Raw genomic sequence first — 17,963 nt, 5'->3', positions numbered from 1 at the left:
TGTTGTAATCTGTAATACCTGAGGGTATAATTACATTCATCCTCAGGGGGGCACACACCTACTTTGTGTACCATGTGTTTGGCAAGCACAAGGAGCCCTAGCTAATATGGTATTTGCTTATGCAACTTTACACATCGGTACCATATTTCTCTCACACATAAATTACACAGCTATCTGATTATTTAACAGAGAAACAAACATTTTTTGTTACTACGTCAATGACACATGTTTACGTAATTACACAGTTGGGTAACTTCACACTTATGAAATTGTATTTTGTCTGTACTTTGTGAATTGTTCATATTTTTTTGGAACCATTGTGATACTATGAGAGCTTTGAATGATATATTTGGTATGGGATCATAATTTTTAAAGTACGTTTGTGGTAGGTGACACTACTGAAATAAGCAGAGAATTTTCTTTAGGTTTTGAAATTATTGCAGAAAGCTACGACGTTTTTGAGATTTGACTGAGGTGTTATGATGTTATTATTACGATGACGATGTGTATTATGCTGCTGAGGTATGTTTATGATTAATAGGCTGATGCTATATGAGTTATATGATTATGCTACGTATCTGTTATGATGAAATACTGAAGAAGTGTCGACGAATAAGGTAAGGAATAATGAGTAGTGTTTAGGGACTCTGGTTTGTGAAAAAGGTTGTTGGAAACCAAGAATCGTACTTTAAGAGTTATGAAATGTATGTAAATGCGTGAATGTATCACAATGCTGACGAAAATTTTTTGGACACTGTTATATTCATATGATTTTGTTTCTACACATTTGCGATGCAGATTCTCGACCCGTGAAATTTTGTATAGGAGACTGTCACTGTAGCGGAAACTGCTGTCGTAAATATTTCCGTAAGAAAATTAAGTGACCACCTGCACGTAATGCGTCGTGGGCACCCAGCTGCGTCAGACGCCTGGAGAAAAAGCCATTAGTGTGTGCGTTTTCAGAGGCACAGGTAGAAAAAAAAAGGGAGGCCCTTATCCTCGCTATTGACATTCCTTTGTAGAAAGCATCCCAAATACGACACGCTCAAACTTGAAAACATATGATTACACTGTGGAGCTCTTAATTTATGATTTACTGAAATGCCTAATGAAATGATGAGAAAGATTTTATGTCTATACACCTGATTATGACTACTGTCTTTATAGTTGAGAGATTTTTTACTACCTTATGAAATGCCATATGGCTAATGAATGATGTTTCATGCCTTCATTTGTACATATTTTCATTTCAGATCCAGTAAATACTAATTTTGTAATACATTTCCCAAAAATGGGGGAGCACAAAGATATTTCCCTTCACAGGAATTGCATACGGAATTTTCTTTTCAACTACTTGGTAATTTTTTTGGTAGAATAACTTCTTGTGGTGCACCACTTTAATTACATAGACATTAAGATGTGAATATACATTTCCCTTGTCTGCATTATTGTCTTTAGTGTAATGTTTTTTTCTGCTTGAGCTGTGTCATGTTTAGATATAAGTTATTTCATTTGCTGCTGCTGTTTGCCAGGCATAATGTTACTGAATTTGACTTTGTGTTACTCTTCTAAGCCAGTTTACTACTGATTTATTTTTCTTGTTTGCTGCACATTGCCTTATATTAGTTGTAATATTGCAATTGCTTTGCTAATTTCTATAATGCTGCTTGCTTCACAAATCTGCATTTTTTTTATTGCTGTTTGCGTTAATTGTATTGTGCTGCTGCATTGCCTCGTCCCTTAGTTTAGCATCTGAGCTCAGTAGATTTAAGTTAGCTTAAGAGGGGTAGACTATATAAGAAACTGACTATGGAGAATAGGTAAAGAATGCATTGCGAAGTTATATGAAAAAGATTTGGGCCAAAATGAGTATTGTACAATCAGAAATACTTATTTTGAAAGAAATATGAATAGAATACCGGAAGGAGGTATAGATAGGACTTTTTGGGAATAATGATGAATGAAGGGAGATATCCAAGTAGCAAAGAAAGTTTTGTTTGCAAAATACTGCAGTAAAACAAACCCTGTCCTTTCCTTGTGTTATCCCACTATGTGTTTGTGTACCCTTGTGTATTTATGTTCTTCCTGTCTTTATATGTTTATCTGATAAGACTTATGTTGTACAATTTTTCTAGTACTAAGCTACATTCACTATGACGAGGAATACTGTTATCCTCAAACATAATTTGCATTTATAATATGTCATTTTCATTGTAAAGATGTTTACACATTATTAATTCTGTTCTGTTTCAATTCTCATGTGTGAAATTAATGTTTCAAAAACTATTCTCATTATTTTATTTATTTACTTATGTCATAATTCTTGTAACACTGATGTATATGTTTATTTATTCTTTTGTAAAGTCTGTGTTACTACAAATGTTATCTGTACTGTTATGTTTTTAATGATGTATTTTGTACCTTTTTAATTGTATTCTCATGTTATAATATTGTAATTGACACCAGTTCATCAAATTAAGTAACTTGTAAGCATTCATTTCACTGTACACATTTCTGTTGGTCATAGTAATGCACAATATGTGAGAAGTTGGGACTGTTAGTGTTTGCACGTGTGTTAATAATTCAGCAAGGGACTGGATAACAGCATTGCTGGTTCTAAGGACAATTCCAAAAAACTTTGTGAGTGCACAAGTGGTGGTTATGAACTTGCTATATTATCCACAAGACTCTTCAATGGTGATTGTGCACCTGCACAGTCACAACAGATGGCTGCTGGCCATCTCTACAAGGACTACAGTGGGTCTGCATCTTTGATGACCCACCAATACCATTTTCTCTACAAGGACTACAGTGGGTCTGCACCTCTGGTGGCCCATCAATACCACAATCTCTACAAGGACTGCAGTGGGTCTGCGCCTCTGGTGGCCCATCAATACCATATTCTCTACCAGGACTACAGTGGGTCTACTCTATGATGACCTACCTACCAATATTCATCAACTTCGACTGACTCTGCAGTGGGTTTGCTCTGTTGTGGCCCATTACCTGTCTGCATGTCAAGAGTCAGCACTGTCTTTCCGTTGGAAGGACAACACTACTTCTTCAAGACTGCATGGAAATCCACTACTTCTGTGTGCAATTTCTTTTACTAATGAGACTTTGTGAAAAAAACTATAATTACTATTATGATGAATGATCAGGACTATCTTTATGGACTGTGAGAAAATTTTAGCTTTTGACCAACATTGTATCAATAAGTGTGTGCATTTGATATCTTTGTTATTGTAATTATGAAAAATTTTATCAAATCATTATTGGCCACTGCCCAAAACAATTTGTAAAATTTTTTGTGGGGAGCATGGGGGCTATGTAAGTAGGCTGTTTATGTTTTCTTATTGGCAACGTTACGTAGCGCTCTGTGGCTAGTTTGCATTGTTGTCTGCCATTGTAGTGTTGGGCAGCGGCAGCTGGATGTGAACAGCGCGTAGCGTTGCGCAGTTGGAGGTGAGCCGCCAGCAGTGGTGGATGTGGGGAGAGAAATGGCGGAGTTTTGAAATTTGTAAACATGGATGTCATGAACTGCTGTATATATTATGACTTTTGATGACTATTAAGGTAAATACATTGTTTGTTCTCTATTAAAATCTTTCATTTGCTAACTATGCCTACTAGTAGTTAGTGCCTTCCGTAGTTTGAATCTGTTATTTAGCTGGCAGTAGTGGCGCTCGCTGTATTGCTGTAGCTTGAGTAACGAAGATTTTTGTGAGGTAAGTGATTTGTGAAAGGTATAGGTTAATGTTAGTCAGGGCCATTCTTTTGTAGGGATTTTTGAAAGTCAGATTGCGTTGCGCTAAAAATATTGTATGTCAGTTTAAGCACAGTCTTGTATAATTGTTCTAAGGGGACGTTTCACTCTGACATCCTTTCTCGTATTTTCTCTTGAATCCACATACTTACCCCGACTCAAGCTATGTATCGTTACTAATTTCACCTCTGCTGCAACGCCTTCCTCTCCTACATACTGTGCTTCCTTAGGACTATTAAATACCTCCTTTCTCTTAAGAAAGGGGACCACTAGTTTTCTACACCCTTCGTGGAATCTCAACTCACAGTCTTAAAAATTTATTTCTACTTTATACGCATTCAGGAAATCCACGCCCACTAGTAACTCTACATTCAACTCAAGAATGAGAAGGAAGGAACGTTCTACCATTACTCCCCCTAACTGCACTGACATCACTACTTTCTGTCGAATAGCCATTGACAACTTTCCAGTAGCACCAAATATTTTCCCTGGAGACACCGGCCACACTGTCATATCTTCTTTTTCTGGCAAACTCGCAAAGTACTCTTCCGAAATTACGAAAACTGCCGATCCGCTGTCCACTAACACATGACTTGTCACTCCTCCAACCTGCACTTCGACAATAGGCTCACTGTCTGCGACTATGGGAATGGCTTCTTCCTCTGCTATCAAATCGGCAATTATCTCTCGTCGGCCAAATTCTGGAACAATACTAACATTTCCGGATTTAAATTTACCTACCTGCTAACCCGAAGAACCTTCAAGCAATCTGTCGTGAACCGCCAGTTCGCACATACGCTCAACTTCTGCTCATTCAGCGCGAGATTCGAGGAGCTCAGCTTCTCCGTCAATTAACCTTGAGGGTTGTCCACGTTGCTTAGTTCCATCAAACATGAACTCAAAAACAACGTCGCTCTCTCGCTCTTTACTGCTGGCACCTTCCTCTAATGGTTCCGCTATTGCAACATTAACATTACTATCCGTACTGCCAGATTCCATATTTACTCTTGGATGCCATAGCTCTTCCCTACATCTGTCTCTCGCATTCTGGGCACGAACAACTCTCCTAACAAGCTTTACATTGTGATATTCGCTATTTTTGGCTTCATTAAAACAGCAAATAGTTAAAACTTTCAGCCACAAGGCGAATACTTGTTTATAAAGAGTGATTAATGTATAATAAGGCGTTGCATAGCGACGGTGGAATTTCCTAAATCATGTAATTCGTCGTCTTTGGGCGGCAATATAAACAGAGAATACGGATCGATATGCGATCCTTCACTATTTTGTTCGCTGGAGAACAAATGAAGCCTTGAGCGCTAAATACTTGTACTGTTTTTCTTAAGTAAGACGGGCGCAGATTTGATGCGGTCTGATGTAATTTTTACTAAATGTATAAAAACGTTTTCCGTCTAAGTTTGAGTGAAGTGTAAAAAGAAGAACTGTTATAACTTACCGTGACGACGCACGGGCGACTCAAGAGGACAATGGCTGTATCAAAGAGCCCTCAATGGACATGAAACGGACATAAAAATCTACTCTCATTGTTGTACTAAGCATAAGGCACGTTATAATGATTGTTTGTTCTGGAAATACTGAATCATTTAGTAGTGCTCATTCCTATCACCTCCTCAGTATTATTTTCATTTTAATTATGCATTTTGTTAAGATAACAGACACCAAGATTATCAGTGCAATGCGCGTGTTACATTGAAAAAAAAAACCACCTGTTTTATCGTCTTCTTGCATCTGCTTTAATATTGAATTCCCCTTTTGTGTGATGTTACAGCTGTTTTTGCGCCCTTAAGAACTTTCTGGTCCCTTAGGAAACTGTTTTGTTATAACAATAACTTCACAACCGGGTAGGATCGTATCTACGATCATGAAGTAATTAGAAAGACGATAATGCAATTTCTTAATCAATAGCACGCTAGCTGTGACTGCCTCGAGCACGCGAAACTGCAAGTAAAGACAATTCACATTTCATAATGCACATAATGCAATATCTTATGACAATGGTCAATCCATGATTCTCACGCCAATTGTGATGGATAAAACAGTAAACGAAAGCTCAAATTCCAACTTTTCCATTGAATAACATCACTTTTATTTTATTACATCACACTTGGCCCCCGGACAGTGACCTGACCAAAAATTAGTCCAAATACTTGAAAATTTTCTATATGCTTGTGTTAATAAATGTTCTGTCGTTCCATGTACACATCACCCCTCTGAGAGGAAGACGAAATATATGCTGGTCGTTGACGTAGTTTAATTATCGAGAGGAAGGAAACGAAAAGAGACGCGAATTTGCTGATACAACATAGCGGTAATCAAGCCATCAAAAAGTAAGTCAGAATTTTGCATAGGCAGTGTCGTTATTCAGTAGCGACTTTGCTTTTCCAAGTCGATCCACGTCCTTTCTATCTCCTTCCCACTATAGAAAATCTGCTTTATTTTATCTTTCAAAGTAAAATTCTTCGTAGTCTGATAATAGAATTTTTTTTCTCCACTGCTAGAATAGCTGTATTACATTTTCAATATGGTGGATAGTGTGTGCAATTTGCAGTGAAGAGCACCTTCATTCATTTGTCTGAAGCGTTGAGGTTCCACTTCGTCTTCTCGCCAGATAGAATTTCATTCGTTGCTCACGCGAGAGCGGTGATCTTAGCGAACTCCCAGCAAGCAGTGCACCACGTCACTGATAAACGACGAAAGCCTTGCGTAGTGGATCAGTAGCACGTGTCTAACTGACGAAAACGGCAGTAGCACGTGACTTACTGACGAGAACGGCAGATAGTAAACAGGGACAGGTGTCAACAGGAGACGGGAGTGAAGACGTTAATAGTATTCCATACCCTTTACGATCGCGGACGGTAGGTTCCCGTGTGGAAACTGAACTGTGTCTGTAACAGGGGAAAGTGGCCCTAAAGTCCAAACTCTTCCCAGTGCAGCTACAAATGACTTCGGTGCGTTAATGGAAATGCTGAAACAACAGTTTGACGCAGTAAATGAGACTATAAAAACACAGAATGAGACTGTTAACGCCCGATTAGATGCTGTAAGCGAATCAGTAAAAACACAGCTAGGCACAGTCAAAACAGATCTGCATAAATAAATTACGGCTGAATTAAATAACCAGATGGGTGAGGTGCAAACTAAGATCAGCGATCAAATTCAGAAAATGCAGAAACAGGTGAAAGGTGAAATAGCTGAAATATCTGGAACATTAAGCACAAAAATTCAGGCAGCTACCAAAGAAATAAACTCAGTTAGAAATGCGGTAAGTGACATTGAAAGTGTAGTAGAGGATCTGTCGAGGCAGATAGAATCAATCAATATCGAAGAACAGGTTAAGAACACTGTGAAAGCACACGCGGAAGCATTGTCGGAACACTACGGTGAATGGATAAAGAGTTAAGATATTTTTATCGAAAAGAAGGTCAGGAAGAAGCTTAGGGAGACTGTCAAGGAAGTAACATATGAAATCTTAGCTGCTTCTGGTACGCCGGGAGAAACAGTGGTGTCTGAATTTGGACAGATTCGGAGGACACTTACACAGGATCTTCCTGAGTGGAAGCAGCAAGTAGTGGACGAAGTCAGAATGCTGAGAAACTGGGTAGAAAATCCGCACACGCATACGCAAAGTATAGGGAACAACTATTTAAACGGTGACGAATGTCAGTCAACTCCTTATGGTTCACCGCCTCATTACATGCAAAACAACAGTCCTGTTGAGCCCAGAGTGGGGAAAATAAATGAACCGCTCACAATTGTGAGTTTAATGCAAGAGGAAAGTGTGATTAAGCATCGCACTTTTCCTGTTTTCCATCCGCAGAAGCGAGAAGAACACCCGATCGTGCTCCTAAAGAATTTTTACGGCTTATTTCCCAGGAGCTGGACAGATAGACAGCGTATTCAGTTCGTCACTGGATTTATTTCCGGTGATGCAGCATTATGGGGAACGGAAATGGTAGACACGTGTTGGAATTATAAAGAGTTTGTGAAAATGTTCTTGGCAAGATTTTGTAGTAATGGGGGTACAGCATTGATTAAGCAAGGAGGTGTATTATGCGGAAATTTTCAATGAGAAACATGGAAGTCTCCGGCGATACTTTGAGAAGTATCTAGCAAAAATTAAATTCTGGGATTCTCCGGTTACTTCCAAGGACGTAATTATGATTCTCAAAAGCAAACTCCCAGTGTCTATCAGAGAGAGCCTAGTAAATGTGTCCAAAGAAGACACGGATACATTCCTTTCTGTGCTGGATTCCTTAGATTTAATTAGCGAGGATGTGCGCTCCATGGTTGGCAGCGCCAAATTCTTCCCTGGCAGCCAGCAGATTGCATCGCACGTGGACAACAATGCGCCGAAGGAAAGAGCGCGCTACCGCGATGGCTGGTACCAACCTGCCAGCCGTTATGAAAACACAAACGGCAATAACTTTAAACGGAAGCAGAAATCCAATTACAGTAATCAGCAAAGATACCACCCAATTTATAACCACCAAGTACAACATCAGCATGGAGACCGGCCATTTAATTCTGCGCCTGAGCAGTATGGAAATTCTCCACAAACGAGTGATAATTTTTCAAATGGGCCAGTGTACAATCAAAGTTATAGGTGGAAAAATAGCAAGTGGCATGGGCAAGGCGGAGGCCACCCAGTACAACATCAGAACAACTTTTCACAGGGCAGAGGACCGCGGAACAATTTTCAAACGGCAGCAAATGCGAACTTTCCTTCACAGGGAAATGGTTTTTCCGGCAACCAAAAGATGGGGCGACAGCAGCCGTCTCGAGTATTCTATTCACAAGGGGATGCACCCAGTGAATTTGACCCCTTTACACCGGAATTTGTGCCACATAACCAGCACAAATATGAAACGGAACAAACACTTAAGGCCATGAATGACAAACAGACTGAACACCCTGCGGAAAATTAGAGACAGCGCCTTTCAATTACTGAACTGGAGGCACTTGCAGTTACCTGGGCCTTCAAGAGGTTTAATTATTACATTTTTGGTAGAAAGATAGAAGTATTTACGGAACTTTAGTTTGAAAAATGATAAATTTCTGATATATGTTTATAAATGTAATTTCAGTTTATGTACTTAGTACGCCAGAAACTTCCGAAGGAAAATTATGTAAGTGTCATACCAAAAATCACGAATATCTCATGATGACATGAGGATCGAGGTAATCCTTCGGCATTCCCTCTCTCCTCATGGGAGGTGGTGTGATATTCGCTATTTTTGACTTCATTAAAACAGCAAATAGTTAACACTATCAGCCAGAAGGCGAATACTTGTTTATAAAGAGTGATTAAAATATAATAAGGCGTCGTATAGCGACGGTGGAATTTCCTAAATATTGCAATTCGTCGAAACTTCCTAGCAGATTAAAACTGTGTGCCGGACCGAGACTCCAACTCAGGCCCTTGCCCTTCGCGGGCAAGTGCTCTACCATCTGAGCTACCCAAGCACGACTCACGCCCCCTCCTCACAGCTTTAATTCCGGCAATACCTCGTCTCCTACCTTCCAAACTTCACAGAAGCTCTCCTGCTCTTCTGCAAAGGTCCTGAGTTCGAGTCTCGGTCCGGCACACAGTTTTAATCTGCCAGGAAATTTCATATCAGCGCACACTCCGCTGCAGAGTAAAAATCTCATTCTGGAATGTAATTCGTCGTCTTTGGCGGCAATATAAACAGAAGAATAAGGATCGATATGCGATCCTTCACTATTTTGTTCGCTGGAGAGCAAATGAAGCCTTGAGCGCTAAACACTTACAACTGTTTTTCTTAAGTAATACGGACGCAGATTTGTGGCGGTCTGATCTAATTTTTACGAAATGTATAAAAATCTTCTCGCATCAAAGGCCGCTATGGCTTATTATCGTCGTGCAAATGTAAACGCTCGAGTCTGTCTACGAAACTCACATATTTTTCATAGATGTCCCATAGTGCTGCTACCAGTTCCGTCCTAACATCAAAGGGCAACATCCACCCTATCGCAGCGGCAAACAACTCGACCCCCATACCTCAATCTACATGCTTTATGCGGCACCACTACCAATCACAAAACTGTTTCATAGTGCCACAATCTGGCTGGTACTTTCTGCCTCCCCAAAAATGCACTAACAATTGTTGCTGAAGTTCTCCAGACCAATATTCTTCTGAAAAACCTTTTCTTAAAATCTCTGAAATCTTTGCAGTCAATAGCCACCTCATTAGCCCACTGAAAGGCATCACCCCTTAAGTGCCCCACTACATACGAAATTCGCTGTCATTCCATCCAGTACTCTGGCATTACCCCATCAAATTCCTTAAGGAATACTTCAGGATCAATGGTTCCCTGTGGCTCAAAGATACTAAACTTACGACACTGAATAAACGATGTTTCTACTGAATTGCTCGATGAACCCTGGCCTGCTCTCGTGGTCCGTTTAGCAATTGCTTGCTCATTTTGCAATATTCGAGCGTCTATCTGCTGATTATGGACCTCTTGATGTTTCTCACACGAGTCAAACGTTGCTCGACTAGCGGCCAGCGCCTGAATCGTATCCTTAACATGCAACTTGAAACTAGTATCTTGTTCAGATCTTATCTTACCACTTATATTACCAATTTCAGTATTTACTTTCGTTTCAAAATCCCTCTTTGTAACTTCCCACTCACTTGTGAAGTTGTGATATGCAGCAACAGGCTCATCCCATGTTTTGGTTACTTTATCTAACCCCTCCTTGTGCCCTTTAGCACATTCCTGCTTCACTTGGTCAAGCTCAATAGCCACTTTATGTACTACTTGTTGTAGTTTGATGTCTGCTTGCTTCTCCAATTGTAACTTACACAGGGTGAACTGTTCAGCGATGTCTTTCTTCACATCCTCACGCAAATTCGACACTTCCAAAGCAATACTGGAGTTTACTTGTTCATTATCTTGGTTAATGTCTTTACTGATTTTTTCCCAAAATTGCGTCATAGTTGCAAGAAGCGACAGCAAGAAGACTTTTTCTCTTCACATGGTACTGCCGAAATCATCTGGTCTACTGCTGATTCTGATCTGCCTTGAGTAGCCTCATCCCCTTCAGAGATTGAATCACTCAAGTTTAGTAGCACCTCTTTTGTCTATTCGGTCTCTACTTGGCTATCGACCACAATAAAATTCTCGTTGAATGCAGATCTGGGCTGAACATCTCTGCACTAATTCCCTCGTTATACTACCCACTTTAACAACCTCCTCAGTATCACCCTTGGCTTTCCCTGCTATGCTATTCTTATCCTGCTCAACCACTCTCTTTTCTAAAGTTAAAACGCTGTTCAACAATTGGTATAGAATTCGATTTCTTAGCTTTCGACGACTTCTCCGTTGTACTGCCTGGTTGCTGCACTCCCCGCGATTTTCTGCTAGCGTCGTCCTCTTTGTGCGGTGCTTCTGCACTGGCTCCCTCTTCATGTGGTCTGCTGTCTACTGGTCTGCTTCCACCGTGCGCTGGCGCCGTTCCTCTTTGTGTGGCCATTCGTCGCGCCCAGCAAAGCTTACGAGTGCGACGCCCGCTTACGCAAAGCGCGCCCGATTCACGGCTTGTATGCCGCCCTTTTCGACCGGTACTGTCTCCACTTACTAAGCATGCAAGCCAAACTACTGAGCCGCTCTGCTGCTGCAATTACTTACAGAGCACTATCCTACTATAATACTTATCCTTTGGCATAAATTACTTCGTACTACTCCTTGATGCATCCCCGTGTACTCGTTTCAAGGCCGATCGCACGATTTTGTTACATTTCCGAGACAATGCACCATTTTGTAACATTCCCTAGGACGATGTAACACTTTGTAACATCCCCTCTGCGGAGTGACAAACCCTATTTTATAACGTACTAGAACCCTTGGACTTTCTGGTACGGTAAGCGATAGATTTACAGGGGTGCGTGGCAAGTCCTCTTTGTGACTTACCTGCGCAGTTGCAGCTTAGTCAGCGTCTGGACTTTCTCGAGCTGTAATCTTACCTGCCCTTACCTGCAATTCAGCTGGTCGTACGTTATTCGGCACCCTGTGGATTCTGGACTTAGTAAACACGTAGAACGAAGGCTTGCTTTGGAAAGGAATTCCGGTGCTTCTAAATAATGCAACGCAGCTTTGATAAAAGCAATTATATTCTAGAGACTCGTTGGCCTCAAAATCCTTTGATACAATTTACTACAAACAAGTTGAAAAATCGTAGTTTGCACACCAGAATCTAGTCAGATAGCGGTCAGACGGACATGCCCTTCTAAGTGGGTTTAAGAACACTGTCGGATACCAATTGCCTTTGGTTGTTGTCTCGATCAGGCTAATCCCAATTGTGGTCGTTTTCATATCATTCACTCAGCTACCATGTGGATCTTTTACTGCACAAGGCCAGGATCTTGTATTACCAGATGCCACGGAACCCAGGCTTTATTTACACTTGATTCTCCACACAAAAATAAGCATGATCATAACCAACTGGTCATAATGATCATTGGCAGAAAACAAAAACAGAAGTGCAACTGCAGGTGCGAGTACAGCAACTGACTTACCGTGTTAAATGACTGTCGTGTTGTTGCACTAAGCTTGCTCAATTAACTATTTGCGTCTATATCTCAGTAATTGTCGCATATTAAGATAAACATTCATTCACAGTCAAAGTAACTTCACCACCTACGCCAACGTTACTTTGTCACAGTCTTATGCGAATTTAGCCAAAAAGCAAACCTTAGTTGGCAATCTGGCGGGAGCGCAACTGCGAACAATCCGTACTGCTCCCCAGTCTAGCCGCTAGTGGTCAACCATGGCCAGCTGTGCGCCCCTTCTCCCCCATTAAACCGCTTGTGACGTCAGCCACCATCTCTGCCCTTAAAACAGACACATTTTACCTTATGCTTCCCCTGTTGCTTTCTGCGCAAATACACTTTTTATTTACAATCTTCTGCAAATTTTACTCTGGCCCTCTGCTCTAATTTAAAGTTTTTTTTAAGCGTAACTATTTTTTTATCCTTCGGCAGCCTCTGGTCGGACCAGCTCACCTTCTCCATCCCCAACGGGTGTCCGCCTCTGGATTCTAAGCTACCCCTGGCTTTTCTGTGTCCTTCCGCCTTCACGTTCTTGCAACTCTCTTGCAACTCACCGTGCAGGCCTACCGCGCCCGACTCGGCTCTTATCGTAACAACCCTTCGGCACTTTCTGGCATCCCGTTGCACGCTAATCGGCGCTCGCTTAGTTAAAAAAGGCTAGTTTCATTGCCCGTACAACAACCGGGCTCCTTTCTGAAGCCATCTCATATTCTTAGGTATGATCTGAAGTTCGTAATACTATTGCTTATCTGAAGTGTGGCCATTTGTGCACAGCACATTGCCACGTTTCACGTTATCACAGCCAACAAGGATCAAGCAGGTAAGTGGGGTTAGCTAATGACTGGATAAAAGGAAAAGCCCGACGGTTCATACTGATAAGTAAAGCGCCTTAAAACTAAATGCGCTGCAGAAGTAGCAATAATAGCGCAAGGTGAAACGAGAAGTTAAAGAGCAGGAACTTAAAGAGGAGGAACTTCAAGCTCGCAGAACGTGCTTTAAACCTCATGCGCTTATTGAATTCACCAAAAAGGCTGATTAATAGTTACTAATTAATTGGTGACACTTCACCGTGGCACAGATCAAATAATCAACTTCACTTAACTTGAGCCACCACAATGAAACTCGTAGAGCCAACACGGACCTCGCAACGACGGAAGTGCCGCCACAGCAGAAAGAAAACACGTCTCTGCTCCCCCAGTGAACAGGAACGCGTCGTGCGCTGCCAAAGCTGCCCTTCCAACACACATCAGAGCGTAACAATAATCTGCCCAAATAATGCTACAGACGTGAACGCCTAAGATGTAGGGAATATTAAGTTACTGTGGAAGCGACTACACATACAAGTTACAAGCTTAACACTCCTTAAAATTACTTGTAAAGTACAAGACGAAATATCAGCGCCTGCTGATGCAGTGACTAAGGCATATTCATCTACAAAGGGCGTCCTGCCTCCGACACAAATTATGTTACAAATTTAATTACGTCAAGCCAATTTATAACAGAGAATACTGGTCCACTTGCACGGAATATGATCTGGAACAACAAATTACCATCAGTTACACTGACCAGTGATCATACACACAATCACTCGGAGGCCCGTTGATATAACAGGTCCAATTCCAATTAACACAGATGTGGCCTTATAATATTAAGGACGCAAAAAATATAAAAAATACGACACTTAATTCCACTCAGTTGTGAAGGAGCTGTGACTTTCAAGATTTCAAGCCAGGGTGTTATTGCCTCCAATCTGTACAGACGGTGTTCGAGGTGCCGTAAAATTTAAGCTTGCAGAGGAGGCTGGGAACTTTCTGACCAGGTTGCACGCGACGTCCGTCGCCTTTCCCGCAGCTCGCCGCCACCAATCCTTAAGCGAGCCGGCTAGGGTTGATCTGACCGATTTGAGCACTCGCAGCTTCTCGAGGCCCGCACCAGTTAGCTGGAGTTCCTAAAAGCAACAGTTTGCTAGCCACGTGCCCTGCAGCTAATTGACTGTAACAGGGCCTGCCAAATCAACAACACACCCCTTGACCTAAGACCCTAGCTCATGACATATGATCAGATCGATATCGGCAACCCAAGTAATTAGTGGCGCCAGCGGAGTATCATTCCACAAAAATTAAAGGCTCCTTGCTCAGCAGCGGGTACACACCTTTGAATACCCTAATTGGTGGACTAGCGTGTCAGCACTACCAACAGAGACGTTCAGTTGAGCAGCGAAATGTTTGGCTGTGATATGTCGCTCACCTCGAATGAGAGTGTCTGTATGTTCCAACACTGCAGGAGTTACGGGTGTGTGTGGCTGGCCAACACACTGGAGATCAGACACGTATGCGTGACATTGTTGAGATGATTCACCAAGCTCTTGTTCACTGCCAGGTCTCTGTAGACATTCTGCAAGCACCTATGAATATCTATGACGCTCTGGTATTCTTCCAAAAGAAACTCAATGACAGCTCTCTCCCCGGAACTCACCTCCGTTACACACGCCACGTTACAGACGCTACGAATAGTGCAACCATCTGTCAGAACTTCATAAAACTACTGAGGCCGAGTGAGCAATATTCCAATATTCCTGTCAAGCCAGAGCAGCCCAATGCTTATGAATGCACGTCTGCAACGTGGTGAGCGCCGTGCTACGGCTGTGACTCGACCGACGTACCACATTCTCCACTGCTCGATGTTGGACCAGGAGCTGCATCTCCAAATCGGACATGAAACTATGATTCTTCTTACGCCAAGGCTCTCAGTCAGAAAATTCACTCAGATTTTGTTCATGGCAACATATACAAAATCGACCTGGCTTACATTGCACCTAACACCGAGTGTGTAGGGGGTCTTGCAGCTGTCACACAATGCTTATAATACCCAATAGTCCTATTAGCTCCCCTCTTTGGTAGTCTAATCGTAACCTTCGACTTCTCTTCACTACATTCAGGAAAGAGATTTCTTCCTCTTCCCACAACATATCCCCATGTGAGTTGTACATGCCTTTCCAAACCATACGCTCCACGTGGATCTGCTTCACAAATCACAGTCTACCAACAGCAGGTCGTGAACGGTCGTTTTCGCCAATACCAACTTTTCTAACGCCCTGGTACTGCCTCCATGCAACGGACGACCAAATTCTTTTCTATCAACCCTATATCTAGAGTGCTATCGAAAGCACGTCCTCCAATATGTGTCTCGACTTCACAATCACACTCCAATCAAAACATTGCTTCTGAGTTTGACATGGGAATACCATGTAAGGTGCTAGGACATGGGCACTTACACGTTAGCTTACCAATATTAGTATTAATAATAAAGGGACTGGCTAGAGCATCAGATCATGACTCTATTGAATTATGATAAATATGAGGCATTCTGGAGCAGTATTCCCTGTATGTCTGCATGACTGAGCCACTAAATTAAAGCATTGGTGAAAAGTGTCAGAAGTTGATAATTGTGGAATATGAAGTCTGCAGATGGCCGCAGCTCGCCGGGCCGCCGTGGGCGGCAGGTAGTGGTCACCGGAAACGCGGGACAATATGGCGCTTTTGGGGATAGCCCGGCATCCGGAGCCACCTGTGCTGGGCAACACGTGACGAAGACGGGAATTTGACCTACTCGATCACTGGGTAGATCTGAGAAATGCCGTTGGAGGGATTTCAGCGATGATAGAGCGTTCGACATTGGCCGAAACTGAGTATCCTTCCGCCGGGGTTTTCGTACGCGTGGGAGACGGGAGAATTGTGGAGAGGGTGGACTTCGCCTTCAGCCATCGAGCGGTACGGACTTGGAGACGGCGTCTTGGCCATCGTCTTCGAAGGGAGATATACGGTCTGTATCGCAGCACTGCACCAACGCGTGTTCCGTGCAGAGTACTGCGGTTAGAACTCTTTGTGTGCTCAGAAGCGAGATTTTCACCAACGCTTAACCACTTCCAACAACTTACCTAATATTCTTGATCTAGTAGTTATCCTTGCGAGGTGCCGAGTGTTTATCAACGCAGCTGCCATTAACAGGGGCGCGTAATTGCATACTGTTAATGAGCAATTTTCAGGAGTGTGTGGGCGGACAAAGAAATTCACATTTCTTTTGTAAATTTTGTCAGTTGTGGGGGATATCAAATTGAAATGCCAATATTACAATCGAATTATCGACTTCATTGTAACTAACATTTACCCTGTCCCAGTAAGCTTTACATGTACTCCAGTCACTGCACAGCTTGCCCAGACGGGAAGCAAAGAAGGTTTGCGGTCTTCTATGTCAGCGACGGACAAATAAGCTTACAACCAGCATGGGAACTAGTGCGTCCCTCAAAAAACAGACTACAAAGGCGTTCTCAGGAAGGCTCAAGCGAAACAGTATTATCTGCAAGCAAGTTACTAACTCCCTGTGCCGACTCGATTCGACGAAGATGCCGTCAAACTCCGGCGATAGTCTCTGCATCAAACGTCTTTGCGTCACACTAAGTGCATATCCCTGCAGGACACCAGTGCACGTCCCTTTGCTAGCGTCCATCCGCCACCGTTGCACTCGCAGGATAAAGCAGTGTCCGAGACTCTTTGCCTGTCGCCCAGCATCCCTTAGATAGGCCTCGACATTTTCTATATTGCCTGTCATAAAACGGCTCTTTTGCTATCTACGCTGTTGCTGGACACGCCCAACAGCAGTTTTAGTCGCCGGCCGGTGTGGCCGAGCGGTTCTCGGCGCTACAGTCTGGAACCGCGCGACCGATACGCTCGCAGGTTCGAATCCTGCCTCGGGCATGGATGTGTGTGCTGCCCTTAGGTTAGTTAGGTTTAAGTAGTTCTAAGTTTTAGGGGACTGATGACCTCAGAAGTTAAATCCCATAGTGCTCAGAGCCATTTGAACCATTTGAGCCAGTTTTAGCTCCCCATGAGGAAAACACGTTTCCTACAGGAGCACAATTCCTTCACCTCGAAGTACAGCTTAAAGAACTACATTATGTTCTTTTTTTGATATTTCTTTAATTATGTTTTCTAATAATTGTCAGTTCTCCATACTGTTCATGCATTGGTCACTGTTTCTATTCAATATGATACAAGCGCCCTAATCTGCATATGAATTATAACTGACAGATAAAGAGAGCCGAGCCCAAATGACTAGCCTCATTTCAGTTTCACTCTGTAATATAAAACTAGTACTTGGTAGCTGTTTGGAATCAGTTTTCTCAACTGAAACTTGTTATAATCAGACCTAACAGCTACTTGATAACTTGTAACTGTGTATAATTAATAACATTTCTTTAGCCAGCATTGTGTGCAAGTATCGAATTAATGAGTAAATTAAATTATTCAGTCAAGCTATTCACTGTGTGATGCCCGTACTTTGAAGTTGTAGGCTATTATTTGGGCAACAGAACCCTTAAACCAGTTACATTAACTAGCTCACTACACATATCTACTGATAAGAACAGGTTTAAGTGGGTGCTCTCTTTTGATGCTAGTCAGTTGTCAGGATGAGCATTACTGCAAAGGGCATTTGATCTAAAGCATTATGTCAGGATGAAAAACACTAAATCAATTACTTTTTCTCTCTTAACAACATGTGGGCAGGGTGGGTTCTTCCTTGGCTCGGGTATGAGGTAGAATGAA

The sequence above is a fragment of the Schistocerca cancellata genome, chromosome 3 (genome assembly GCF_023864275.1).
Source record: "Schistocerca cancellata isolate TAMUIC-IGC-003103 chromosome 3, iqSchCanc2.1, whole genome shotgun sequence".
NCBI lineage: Eukaryota > Metazoa > Arthropoda > Insecta > Orthoptera > Acrididae > Schistocerca > Schistocerca cancellata.
This window is presented reverse-complemented; position numbering follows the sequence as displayed.